Source organism: Oncorhynchus tshawytscha, unplaced genomic scaffold (genome assembly GCF_018296145.1).
Source record: "Oncorhynchus tshawytscha isolate Ot180627B unplaced genomic scaffold, Otsh_v2.0 Un_contig_4824_pilon_pilon, whole genome shotgun sequence".
Classification (NCBI taxonomy): domain Eukaryota; kingdom Metazoa; phylum Chordata; class Actinopteri; order Salmoniformes; family Salmonidae; genus Oncorhynchus; species Oncorhynchus tshawytscha.
The window spans coordinates 2,499-15,884 of NW_024609172.1; the positions used below are offsets into that span (position 1 = coordinate 2,499).

Below are 13,386 nucleotides of genomic sequence, written 5' to 3' on the forward strand. Positions count from 1 at the left end.
AGGATGTAGAGATGTGTGATGCTGATTTTACATTGGCAGAGGTTAAAGCTGCCATATTGGGCCTGAACTTGAATAAGAGCCCGGGTTCAGATGGTCTTACTGCAGAGTTTTACCGTGAGTTTAGTGACATACTGGCCCCACTAATGCTGCGTGTGTATGTGTGTATGGAGGAGAAGAGGGTAGTCCCTGAATCTTTAGCTATGGGTGTGTTGACTGTGTTATACAAAGGGAAGGGGAGCAGACTGAAATTAGAGAACTACAGACCAATAACCCTTTAAAACTCCGACAATAAGGTGCTTGCTAAGTTAATGGCTAATAGGTTGAATAAGATGATGGGAAGCATCATAGCACCTACTCAGGCCTATCGAGTTCCGGGGCGGGATGTAGTGGACACCCTCTGCACTATCCGGGATGTGGTGAAGCAGATGGGGGAGGTGGGTGGGGCGGTGCTCTGCCTAGATCTGAATAAAGCCTTTGATCGGGTGGAGCATCGGTTCCTGTTAGAGGCCTTGGCAAGATTTGGGTTCGGGCCTCGTCTTAAAGGATGGGTGAAGCTTTTGTATGGGTCAGCGTGCAGTGTCGTGAAATGTAATGGTGTACTAACTGATCCTTATCCCCTGGGCAGGTCTGTTAGGCAGGGTTGTCCATTGTCTGCACTGCTATACAGCATCTCAGTAGAGCCTTTAGCGGCGTTTGTAAAGCGGAATGGAGGAGTGCATGGAGTGGACCTCCCGGGGGGAGGCGTCAGTGTACTGCATCATTATGCTGATGACACCACCTGTACTTTGCGGGATGGAGAGAGTGTGAATTGTCTGATGAAGTGTTTTGATGTGTATGGGAGAGCTTCTGGGGCTAAGGTGAATGTAGAAAAGTCTCAAATGTTATGTGCTGATGATACTGTTATGTCTACATGTAACATTCCTTTTAAGACTGTTAAGGGGCATGTGAGAATTTTGGGTGTGAATATTGGGGTAGATGAGCGGGAGGCGAGGGACTTCACTTGGACAGGGGTGATTAATAAAATAAAGACGACTCTGAATTACTGGAAACAAAGGAAATTAAAATTGAGGGGGAAAGTGGTTGTGGTGAATGCATTGTTAATGTCAAAATGTGTGTATACCTTAGGGGTTATGGACATGCCTGTATGGGTTCTGAAGGGAATTAATAATATAGTGTCTGATTTCCTGTGGGGTGGGAAGGGGGTGAAGATTGCTCATGATGTAATGATAGTAGATTATGATAGGGGTGGTTTGAGATTAATAGATCTGGAGGTGAAGTTAAAAGCCATGAGGGTTAAGAGAGTACAACGGTTTTTGTATGGGGAGGAGGGTCAGGGGTGGAAGGAGTTTTTCAGGCATTGGTTGCATAGGAGTGGAGGTTGTGGAGATTATGGGTTGTTAATGTGTCTCAAGCCCAGCATGTATGCAGAGGTGCCTGAGTTTTATCAGGAGGTGTTCAGGGCCTGGGCGGAGTTCTTACCACAGGTAAGTTATGAGTGTGACTCTATTGGGGTGATTTTGAATATACCAGTTTTTCTGAACCCAATGCTGAAATCAGAGGGAAAGATGCTGGAGAGTAAGGTAATAATGAAGGCGGGTATGATAAGACTGAGGGACTTTAGGTATGAGGTGGTGCCAGGGTTCCTGCCTGAGCAGGCGATCGTAGATACTGTCTGGGGTGTAGATGAGGATGTCAGGAAAGGGATGGTGTTGAGAATGTATGATAGGATAAAGGAGTGTATTCCAGGGGAGTGGGTGAGGCTGTTGGACAATCATTTGAGTAATGGAGTCTTAGAGACCTTGCCTGAGATGCAGGTGAAATGTGGGGAGAATATGCAAGCCTTATCGTCTACCCAGGTGAGGGCCTTATACTGGGCGCTTATTACCAGGAAGGTCAGGGCGCCTGCATCGGAGAAAGTGTGGAGGCAAGTTTTTCCAGGGATGGAAGTTGAGAGGTTGTGGAAAAACATGGTAGTGAGGCTCAATAGTATTGAATGTACCCATTTTGATTTTATGTTGAGGCACAACCGTGTTTTTACCAAGGTGGTGTTTACATCAGGTAGACAGGTCAGTGTCTCGTGTGGGTGATGTATGCACAGATAAAGATGAAAATCTGATGCACATGATGTTTGAATGTGTTGATGTAGCTGGGTTCTATGTGAGGTTGAGGGATATGTTAGAAAGGTACTGGGGAGAAGAGTTAATAGGCGGGGTTGATTGGAGGTGTTTGGTATTGTTTGGAGTGGGTCAGCATGTGAGGGGGGTGAATATTGTATTATTGAATTTTTTGCTGTCACATGCAAGGTATGCAGTATATATAAGGAGGAACTTGGCAAGGTTTGAGGGAAAGAGGGTGACAGTGTGGAAGGTGTTTGAAGGTTTGATAAGGAAGGATGTAGGATTGATGTATAGGTCTAAGCAGGAGGATTTTGAGAGGGTGTTTATGAAGGATTGTGGACTTATTGCTGTGGGGGAGGATGGTGGTTTGGTCTATGGGTTTTGATGTGTAACATTTTTGGAGATATCAGTACAAATTTGAAAGAATTGTTTTGAGAATGTCTTAGTTGCTAAGGAGGTGGTTTGAAACTCTCTATTCTTGTGGAATGTGGTTGAGCAAAGTATTGTATGCAATGGTAGTATAATTTGAGTTTTGGTATTTGAATTTCTCTATTTTTGATTTGATAGGGGGTGAATTGTTTGCCTGCCAATGTCAAGTATTGTGTTGATTAAAATGGTTTGTGTATATTACATTTGTATATCATGTAAAATAAGAATTTTTTATAATAAAAAAAAATATTTAAAAAAGGACGCCTGATCTCGTCTGATCTCGGAAGCTAAGCAGGGTCGGGCCTGGTTAGTACTTGGATGGGAGACCGCCTGGGAATACCAGGTGCTGTAAGCTTTTTGTCAACTCTTTGTCCGTTTTTTCCCACAAGGCTGAAATCTAGGATTTCTAGGATTAGAGAAGAGTACTCAAAGGAGAACATATCTTAGACAGATTGAAAATGTAAAGGGTGAAGTAGTAGATGATTATGTAGAGATTTTAGAGACGGTACAGAATTTTTATAGGGACTTATTTAAGAAAGGGGAGGTGGATGAGGGGTGTGTACATGAGATTTTAGATAGTGTGGAGGTGAAAATTAATGTAGAGGATAAGTTGATGTGTGATGGGACGATTACAGTAAATGAAGTTATAGATGCGATTAAGGATTTACAGGTGAATAAGAGCCCTGGTGTAGATGGGATCATTGCAGAGTTTTATAAAATGTATGAAAGTCTTTTAGCACCTATTTTATTGGAGGTTTACCACTATATGGAGGAGAATGACTGTGTTTCAGAATCGATGGTGACAGGGATGATAACTATTTTATATAAAAATAAAGGGAGTAAGGTAAAATTGGAAAATTATAGGCCTATTAGTTTATTGAATGTGGATTACAAGATTTTAGCCAAAATGTTAGCGAATAGGATGAAGAGAGTTTTACATGATATTATTGCACCAACACAGAATTATAATGTTCCTGGGAGGGACATAGCTGACACAATTAATACAATTAGAGACGTGATACACAAAATGAATGGGGATAAGATGGGGGGTATTGTGTTAAGCATAGATTCAAATAAGGCTTTTGATAGGGTAGAACATGATTTTCTGTTTAGGGTTTTGGAAAGATTTGGCTTTGGTAATAAAATAATAGGGTGGATTAGATTATTATATAGAAATGCAAAAAGTAGGGTGAAATGCAATGGGATTTTAACTGACGCTTTTACTATTGAGAGATCGGTAAGACAGGGATGTCCTTTATCAGCTTTATTGTATGTTTTATCAGTTGAACCTTTAGCGGCTTTTCTTAAGAAGGATAATTTTATTAATTGTGTCCAGACTCCACAGGGGGGTTTTAGTTTGATTCACCAATATGCAGATGACACAACTATAACAGTTAGAGATGAGGACAGTGTAAAAAGGGTAATAGAAGGTTTTAAAATATATGGAAGAGCATCAGGGGCTAAAGTTAATATGGAAAAGTCTGTTGTAATGTATATTGGGAAGGTTAATGAGGGGAATTTTTCTTTTAAAGAGGTCAAAGATTATTTTAAGGTGTTAGGAGTGTTTTTAGGGGTAAAAGAAAAGGAAGCTAGGGATTTGACATGGAGTGGTGTGATAAATAAAGTTAGGAAGGTTGTAAATATGTGGAAAGGAAGGTGTCTAAAATTAAAGGGGAAGGTTATTGTTATAAATTCATTACTGATGTCAATTTTTGTTCACGTCATGAATGTTTTAGACGTGCCAGAATGGGTTTTATCCGAAATTAATAAGATTTTAGTTGATTTTTTATGGGATGGGAAGGGGGCGAAAATTGCTTTTAAAACTTTGATTGCAGGTTATGAGGAGGGGGGTTTGAAGTTAGTGGATCTAAAGGTGAGGAGAATAGCGATAAGAGTGAAAATGGTTCGGAAGTATTTATATGGGGAATTAGATTACGGGTGGAAAAAGTTTTTTACCGAGTATTTGCAGGAGGTTGGGAGGATCGGGGATAATGGTTTATTAATGTGTGTAAAACAGGAAATGTTGGGAAACATACCTTTGTTTTACAAGGAAGTTTTTGAGGCTTGGGGGCAGTTTTTACCACACATTTCTTATGATTGTAACATTTTGGAAAATATTTTAAATCAGCCAATATTTTTGAATCCTAAGATCAAGTATAATAATACAATGTTGTTTTGTAAATATTTTATGAGGGCTGGGATGAGACAGATTTGTGATATTTTATATGAAGTTATTCCAGGGTTTCTTCCTGTACAGGCTATTTATGACAATATTGTTGAGGTGGAGGATGAAATAAGCAAAACTACTGTAGGAAATATGTATAAAAAAATTGTGGGGTGTATTCCTGAGGAGTAGGTGTTTTTAATAAATACAGAGGTGGTTAAGAGAGCTGGGGGTTTACCGGTTTTATTTTATGAAAGTAATGGAGTGAAAAATGATTTGTCAGGTTTGAAAGTTAAAACAGTATATAGTAAATGTATTTTGCAGGAGATAAAAGTTCCTGCCTCGGAGAAAGTGTGGTTGAAGGTTTTTGTGGATTTGGATGTGAAATCAATATGGAAGAATGTTAATGTAAAATGTAATTCAATAGAATGTGAAGATAATGATTTTAAATAAACCTCTTGTAAAAAGAGAACCTGGAAGGAGACACAGGAAAGGTACTGAAACACCCCTTTTCTTCCCCATATCCCTTAACCTGTAGTGACGCCCAGCCCGTGAACGGGACCGTTATCATCATCTGACACTAATTAGCATAACGCAACGGACACAAATCTTCCTAGAAAATATTCCTATTCATGAATATCACAAGTGAAATATATTGGAACACAGCTTAGCCTTTTGTTAATCACCCTGTCATCTCAGATTTTCAAAATATGCTTTACAGCCAACGCTAGACAAGCATTTGTGTAAGTTTATCATAGCCTAGCATAGCATTATGCCTTGCTAGCAGCAGGCAAACTTGTCACGGAAATCAGAAAAGCAATGAAATTAAGTCGTTTACCTTTGATGAACTTCGGATGTTTTCACTCACGAGACTCCCAGGTAGACAGCCAAAGTTCATTTTTTCCCAAAATATTATTTTTGTAGGCGAAATAGTTCCGTATGTTCTTCACGTTTGGCTGAGAAATCGCCCGGAAATTGCGGTCACCACAACGCCCAAAAATATTCCAAATTAGCTCCATAATATCGACAGAAACATGGCAAACGTTGTTTAGAATCCACCCTCAATGTGTTTTTCTAATATCTATTCGATAATATATCAGTCGGGACAATTCGTTTTTCACTCTGACCGATTGGAGTAATGGCTACCTCTGTATTTTACGCGAGAATCTCTCTCGGAGCCACCATGTGACCACTTACGCAATGTGGCTGCCTACGGCTATTCTTCAACAAATGCGTAAAACTATGTCACAATGCTGAAGACACCTTGGGGAATACGTAGAAAGCGTAAGCTCGTTGATGTTACATTCACAGCTGAATAGGGAGTCATTGGAACGCAGCACTTTAAAACCTGGGCCACTTCCAGATTGGATTTTTCTCAGGCTTTCGCCTGCAACATCAGTTCTGTTATACTCACAGACAATATCTTTACAGTTTTGGAAACGTCAGTGTTTTCTATCCAAAGCTGTCAATTATGTGCATATTCTAGCATCTTTTCCTGACAAAATATCCCGTTTAAAACGGGAACGTTTTTTTTTCTCCAAAAATTAAAATACTGCCCCCTAACTCAAAGGTTAATGCCCTTACATTAACTGATACTACTGTAAAAAGGGCCATACAAAGGAAGGAACTAAACAAGATCACCCAGGGTCTCAATGCAGTCTGTCAGACAGGAGCCACCCCCATCCCAAAGTCATTCACCCCTTCCAGGTAACTGTTTGGCAGGGCTGGAAAAGGAGTCCACACAGGTTTGTACCTGTCCACAGACCTGCGATGCTTGCACAGGACTGGAAGAGTGGTCTCCCCCGGACAGTACCTGTGCATAGTCCATTGAAGCCTCCTCAGGATTGGTGTCCGTCTCCGAGGTGCCTGTCCCAGGAAGCGCAGGAACCAAACAGAACCCCTGGACCTGATCCCCAGACCCCCCCATCAAGGCTTCATAGACCGCCAGTGCAAGAAACTTCAAAACAACTGGATCCTGGGTCTCAGCCCCCACATCTGACCCTTCATCCCCGGTATCAGGGTTCAGGACTGTAACCCGGTTGGAGATGGACACCAATGGCCTCCTATGCTTTCCACCACAACCCGGTCAGTGACCCTCCTCTTCTTCCTTTTCCCCTTGTATTATTATTATTTTAATTTTTTAAAGTAAAATGGCGGGAAACGGGGACCCCATTGAAGGGCGCTTCGCCCTTTTTCAGTTTGAATGTTTCTTTCCTTCACTATGTGCACGCTCCAGGAAAGCTCGAGCCTTCTGCTCCTGCAGCTCCCTGAGCTGCGCCTTCAGGGCTGTGGTTCTCTCCCAGTCAATCGACCCGCCGAGGTTGCCTGCCTCGTACTCGAGTTCGAGCAACCTTTGGATATGATCCACCTCCCTCCTTTCCTCCCTTTGTTTCCTCTTACTATATCCTATAATAAAGGCCCTAATCCTCACCTTTACTAAATCCCACCATTCTAACACCCCCTCACACATGGGCCGGAGGCCTTCAAGCCCCCGAAACACCCCTGTAACGGCATTAACAAAAACTTGCTCATCCAGTAAATCCCGATCTAATTTCCAGTACCCCCTACCGAAGAGGCAGACTGGCAACCCCACCTGCAGGAGCACCCCGTCATGATCCGAAAAGAAGACAGGCAACAGCCGCCCAGACAACTGACCCAAAGACCTAGATACAAAAATATAGTCGAGCCTCCGCGCAACCCCCCTGGAGTTGCGCCATGTGGGACCGACCATTACCGGAGTAGAGTGCAGGCCACCATCAACCAGACCATGGCAAGCCATTAGCCCGGTGATGGCACCTGCACTGCTGTCTCCCCCTATCCCTAAATCTATATTAAAATCACCTCCTATCACTAAGTGCCTATTTGTGACACACAGGGGCGCCAGACAGTCCACCATCTCCCTCCTGTCTGCCGCCACCTGTGGCCCATATACCACCACTAACCTATACCTAGCTATTCCTATACAGTGACATCTATCCCCAAAACTCTACCCTGCATTACAACAAAAGTGCCCTCTACCTTAACCTCCCTATTCCCAAACAAAATCCCTACCCCTGTAGAGTGCACCCCTCCTATGCCCCAAAGTGATCCCCTTATCCCACTCCCCTAAATCTACACACATCCCCTCCATCCCTCAGGTGAACCTCCTGCAAAAAACAAACGTCAAAACCCACCCCTTCCAAAAAATTAAAAACCACCCTCCTCTTAATAAAATCCCTCAACCCCTTACATTTAAACTAAACAATTTAATAAACAAAACCATTTAATAATTAATAACAAAAAAAAACCCTCAACAAATAAACCCCAAAAGAAAGAAAAACAGGAGACTCACCCGATGCTCCCCTGGTCCATCTCCACCGGCAGGGACGTCTCCACCTCACCTGACGCCCCCCCGTCCTCCTCCATTCCTCCAACCCAGGATGCAGGCAGTGTGTTAGGCCGAGTGCCCTGCATCCTGGGTTCCTCCCCACCCTCCACCCCCCTCCCTGTCTGCCTCGGGGCTGAGTGTAGGGGACCCCAGCTCCTCAAACAGGAGTTGGGATCCCCCTCCGACAAACAGCCCCTGACCCCTCCCGGGAGTCACCCAAAAAAGGCCGAGAAGCGATAACCCACAAATGGAACCCTGCAACCGCCGGGCCCCCGGGGTCTCGACAGACCTCAGCGGGTGGGTTGGCAAGAGCCGGCTCCTCCAATCCCACCCAGCCACCCCCACCCAGCCACCCCCGGCTACAGACCACCCAGCAGGTGTGTTTTACAGACAGGCAGGTGTTTTCAAAAAGTCGCTAATGCATCTTTAAGTCACTATCCTGGCCCATCTATGTCAATTTCTCTTGAAACAAGATACCGGGCTCTGCAAGAAGCAAAGCCGCTCCAAAAATACGTTGAACTCGTAAGTGTTCCTCTCCACGGAAGTCTTTAGTAAAAGGCGAAAGGCTTGTGCGTAATGAAGAGAAACCAGAGTCATATGGAAGTCAGAGGTCGGGGCCCGAGACACACTCTGTGCACTGTAGGCCGGGGTCCCGCGGGTGCTCCCGGAACCCACTCTTCCAAGTTTTCGAGGCCTGTGGATGAAAAGAAGGTCACAGGTCAGAGACACAGAGACACAGAGACACAGAGACACAGAGAGAGAGAGAGAGAGAGAGAGAGAGAGAGAGAGAGAGAGAGAGAGAGAGAGACACACACACACACACACACACACACACTATCCTGGCCCAATTTTTTTTTTTTTTATCCTGGCCCAATTTTTTTTTTTTTTTTTTTTTTTTTTTTTTTTTTTTTAAGTAAAAGGGCGGGAAACTGGGGGCCCCATTGAAAGGCGCTTCGCCCTTTTTTCAGTTTGAATGTTTCTTTCTTCTCTTCTTCTTCTGCTAGCTAGCAGCTAAGCTAAGCTAAGCTAGCTGTTTACATAGCTTTGTGAATGAGTATTTTTCCCTTGACAACAGGAGAAAAGTGTTGCACCGTTCCCGGAGGTACTGCAATACCGGGTCGATGCGTGGAGCGGACGGAGCAAGCCCCATTTCCGACTCCCTGTTCGAAAAATCCATTTAATATGTAGTCCCCGATGGGGGACGTATCAGATATTAAACTGATAAGAATTTTTTTTTTTTTTTTTTTTTTAAAAAAATAATTTATTATCATCAAATACCATTCATACTTTTACAAAATCATAATTATCATTCAAATGGAACCCTGCAATTTTCAATTTACAAACAAAACCAAAAAACGGGTGGGGGGAGCATCGTCCTCCTCCCTCCCCGTCATACCTAACCCAATACCTAACCCTTCCCTATCTCCCTTCCCTAATCTATCCCCTTACAAACCTCACTTCTAACACTCCCAGCCCTAAACCCCCTTCCACCTCTCCCGTGCCGCATGCTCCCCCACTTTATCTCCTCCCTCTTCATCCTCCCCCTCTCATCACCTTCCACCCTCCCAACTATCCCTTCCACCCCCAATCTCTCCCTGTCTTAACTAAATTCTGCCTGGCTTCCCACAGCCCCCGTTTAAAGAGACTCATGAGAAGCCAGAGCAGAAACCTGTCCCTTTCAGACACACCCCCTCGCTCTCCCTACACCTCTCTCTAACCTAGCCCAAGTCACCAAAAAGTCGCTCCTAACCAAACCTAGCAGCACCCGTGCCCTAGCCCAGACTAGTCCGGCAAAGGCACAGTCCCAGAAGGCATGGCGCACAGTCTCCTCCCTGCCACAAGCAGATCTTGGACAGGTGGAGGATCGCGACAAACTATGCCGGTACATGATGGAACGGACCGGCAAGCACTTATGGAGGCTCAACCAATTCAGGTCCTTGAGCCTGTTGTCCAGGCCCCGCGCCTGCACTCCCTCCCAGACCACTGACGAGATGCCCGCACAGGTGCAGGACTCCCTGCCTGCCTGACCTCCTCGTACAGGTGCCTGTGGTCTAAACCTACTCGGGCAACTTCAACCTCGGGGTGCGCACGCAGCCAGCCGTTTTGGCCGCATGGCCAAAGTGCCACGGCAGCTGTTCCGCCCGAGGACCCGCGTTAGACCACACCATTACGCTTCTCGCCTGATTTCAGAAGAACACCCGCAGGAGGTAACCGGACGGGTGTATAACTGGCTGAGCTAGCTCCGTCAAAGAAAGAAACAAAAATTGCGTCCAGCTTGAGGGGGAGATGTGGTATTTTTCCCTTCCCCGATGGGACAGAGCATTGCGTCCTGGCGACCCACTCGTACCTGCCACCCCACATGAACTGAAACACAAGCCTCACTAGAGACCTTCTCAGACAAGCCGGCAATGGGTAGATGTACGCCAAGTACAAAAGAGATGGCAATACATCCACCTTTAGGACCAGGACCTTACCTATAAAAGACAAAGACCTTCACCACATTGCTAGCTTCCTCTGAACCACTGCAAAACCCATGTTCCAGTTCATTTTCGCTGAGCCGGAGGTCTCAAAATGGACCCCGAGAATCCTCCCCCCTCACAGAGAGATCCCCCCCCGGGCACATCCGTCCCAGCCCGCGCCATCTTCCGAAAACCTGTTAACGGAAGACTTTGCATGCTGCCCCAGAACTTTCCCCCTCCTCTTGATCCTCCCCAGGAGAAAATGATGGCCTTGAGACCTTTCAGGCACGAGTCCTTGCCTTCCACAAGGAAGTCTCTCCCTGTCTTAACTAATTTCTGCCTGGCTTCCTAACAGTCCCCCCTTTAAAAGAGACTCATAGAAGCCAGAGCAGAAACCTTTTTTTTTACCCCCTATATATGCAATACCATTCATACTCCCTTAGCCCATACTCTAAATTTTCTATTTTCCCCTCCCTGTCTGTAAAAACAAACCTCAGGGCCCTTTTCCCAAACTCTAACCAATACCTACCCCCAAGTCAATCCCCTTCCACCCTCCCGTCATCGCCCCCACTTTATCTCCCCCTCCTCAGCTCCCCTCACATCACCTTCCACCCTCCTAGCCCACCCCCAATCTCCTGTCAAAGGCACAGTCCCTGCCTGGCATGGCGCACAGTCTCCCCCGTTTGCCATGAGAAGCAGATCTTGGACAGGTGGAGGATCCGTCCCAACTCTATGCCGGTACATGATGGAACGTCACCGGCAAGCACTTATGGAGGCTCAACCAATTCAGGTCCTGAGCCTGTTGTCCAGGACCAGTCCGCCTGCACTCCCTCCCAGACCATGGCGCACAGTCTCCTCCCGCCACAAGCAGGACTCCCTGCCTGCCTGACCTCCTCAACAGGTGCCTGTGGTCATGAACCTACACCGGCAACTTCAACCTGGGGTGCGCATTCAGGCCCTTGGCCGCATGGCCAAAGTGCCACGGCAGCTGTTCCGCCCAGGACCACGACCACGAGACGCCGATACGAGAAGAACAGGCAGGTCTGCCTGACCTCTACAGGTGCCTGTGGTCTAAACCTACTCGGGCAACTTCAACCTCGGGGAAGAACACTTGGCCGCATGGCCAAAGTGCCACGGCAGCTGTTCCGCCCGAGGACCCGGTTAGACCACACCATTACGCTTCTCGCCTGTACGAGAAGAACACCCGCAGGAGGTAACCGGACGGGGTGTAGAACTGGAGACAGCTCCTCAACAAGAAAGAAACAAAAATTGTGTCCAGCTTGAGGGGGAGATGTGGTACCCCCCTACCTCCCTCCCCGATGGGACAGAGCATGCGCGCCCTGGCGACCCACTCGTACCTGCCACCCCACATGAACTGAAACACAAGCTCACTAGACCTTCTCAGACAAGCCGGCAATGGGTAGATGTACGCCAAGTACAAAAGAGATGGCAATACATCCACCTTTAGGACCAGGACCTTACCTATAAAAGACAAAGACCTAGCCTTCCACATTGCTAGCTTTCTGAACCACCATGTTCCACGCTGTCTCAAAATGGACCCCATGTTTTCTCAGACAAAATGAGCCCGTACTGCGTCATCTTAACACGCAGCCCACCGCTCCCAGGGATCAACAAGCCCTCCACCCCTGTGTCTGCCCTAATGGCAGCCCCCAGAGGCTCCATGTACAGAACGAAGAGGAGAGCCGAGAGTGGGCATCCCTGCCTGACCCCAGACGCGAGGTCAAAAACGTCACCTAAGTGACTATTTACACTTACTCGGCACCCCGCTCCGACATATAATGTACGGATCCATCCTATGTACTTCTCCCCAAATCCTAATCTACCTAACACCCTGAATAGAAAGGATCTATTCACGCGATCAAAGGCTTTCGCCTGATCTAGCGCTGCTACCATTAAAGGCAGCCCTCTCTTCAACCCAGGCGATGGAGTCCCTGATCAACTGTAGGTTCCATCGAATAGAGCGACCCTCAACCCCACACGTCTGATCCTCATGAACGACGTAGGGAAGGGCTGTGCGCAACCGATCCGCTAAAACCTTTGCAAGAATCTTGTAATCTACGCACAGCATGGTCAACGGCCGCCAGTTGCCAAGGTCAGTTACTTCCCCCTTCTTATAAAGAAGTGACAGCACACCAACAGCCATTGATCCCCCCGGGACCCCAGTCTCAAGGATGGCCTTCAAGACTTCGAGGACCACTGGTCCAAGTATACCCCAAAACTTGAGGTAAAACTCAGCCGGCAGCCCATCCATCCCAGGCACCTTCCCTTTTCCCATCCTCCTAAGAGCGCTCTCAACCTCTTCTAGTGAGATCTGGGCCTCCATCACGTCTCTAATGTCCTCCGCAAACCGCCGGGACAAGTGTTCTAAAAACACATTTCCCTGCTCTACATCTATTTCCCTTTCCTTAAATAAACTTCGGAAATGATCAGTTGTCACCCTGACCATTTCCTCTGGTTTACTTACTACACTACCATCTTCTTTTCTAACGCCATGCATTACCTTCCTGCTCTGCCTGGCCCTAACCGACTTAAAGAACATAGCGGAACAAGTCTCATTATGTTCTAGAAAGCCATTATGCGCACGCTCCAGGAAAGCTCGAGCCTTCTGCTCCTGCAGCTCCCTGAGCTGCGCCTTTAGGGCTGCGAATCTCTCCCAGTCAATTGACCCGCCGAGGTTGCCTGCCTCGTACTCAAGTTCAACTAACCTTTGGATACGATCCACCTCCCTCCTTTCCTCCCTTTTTTTCCTTTTACAATATCCTATTATAAAAGCCCTAATTCTCACCTTCACTAAATCCCACCACTCTAACACCCCTCGCACATGGACCG

The 13,386-nt window shown here is 46.4% G+C and overlaps 1 non-coding gene and 1 pseudogene across 1 annotated transcript; both read right to left on the reverse strand.

Moving 5' to 3' along the window:
- Positions 1-8,556: 8,556 nt before the first annotated feature.
- LOC121844381 lies at positions 8,557-8,673 on the reverse strand. Its single transcript, XR_006081971.1, has one exon. It is a non-coding gene; the product is annotated as a U5 spliceosomal RNA (small nuclear RNA).
- Positions 8,674-9,157: 484 nt separating this feature from the next.
- On the reverse strand, positions 9,158-9,338 carry LOC112241512 (annotated as a pseudogene).
- Positions 9,339-13,386: the final 4,048 nt, after the last annotated feature.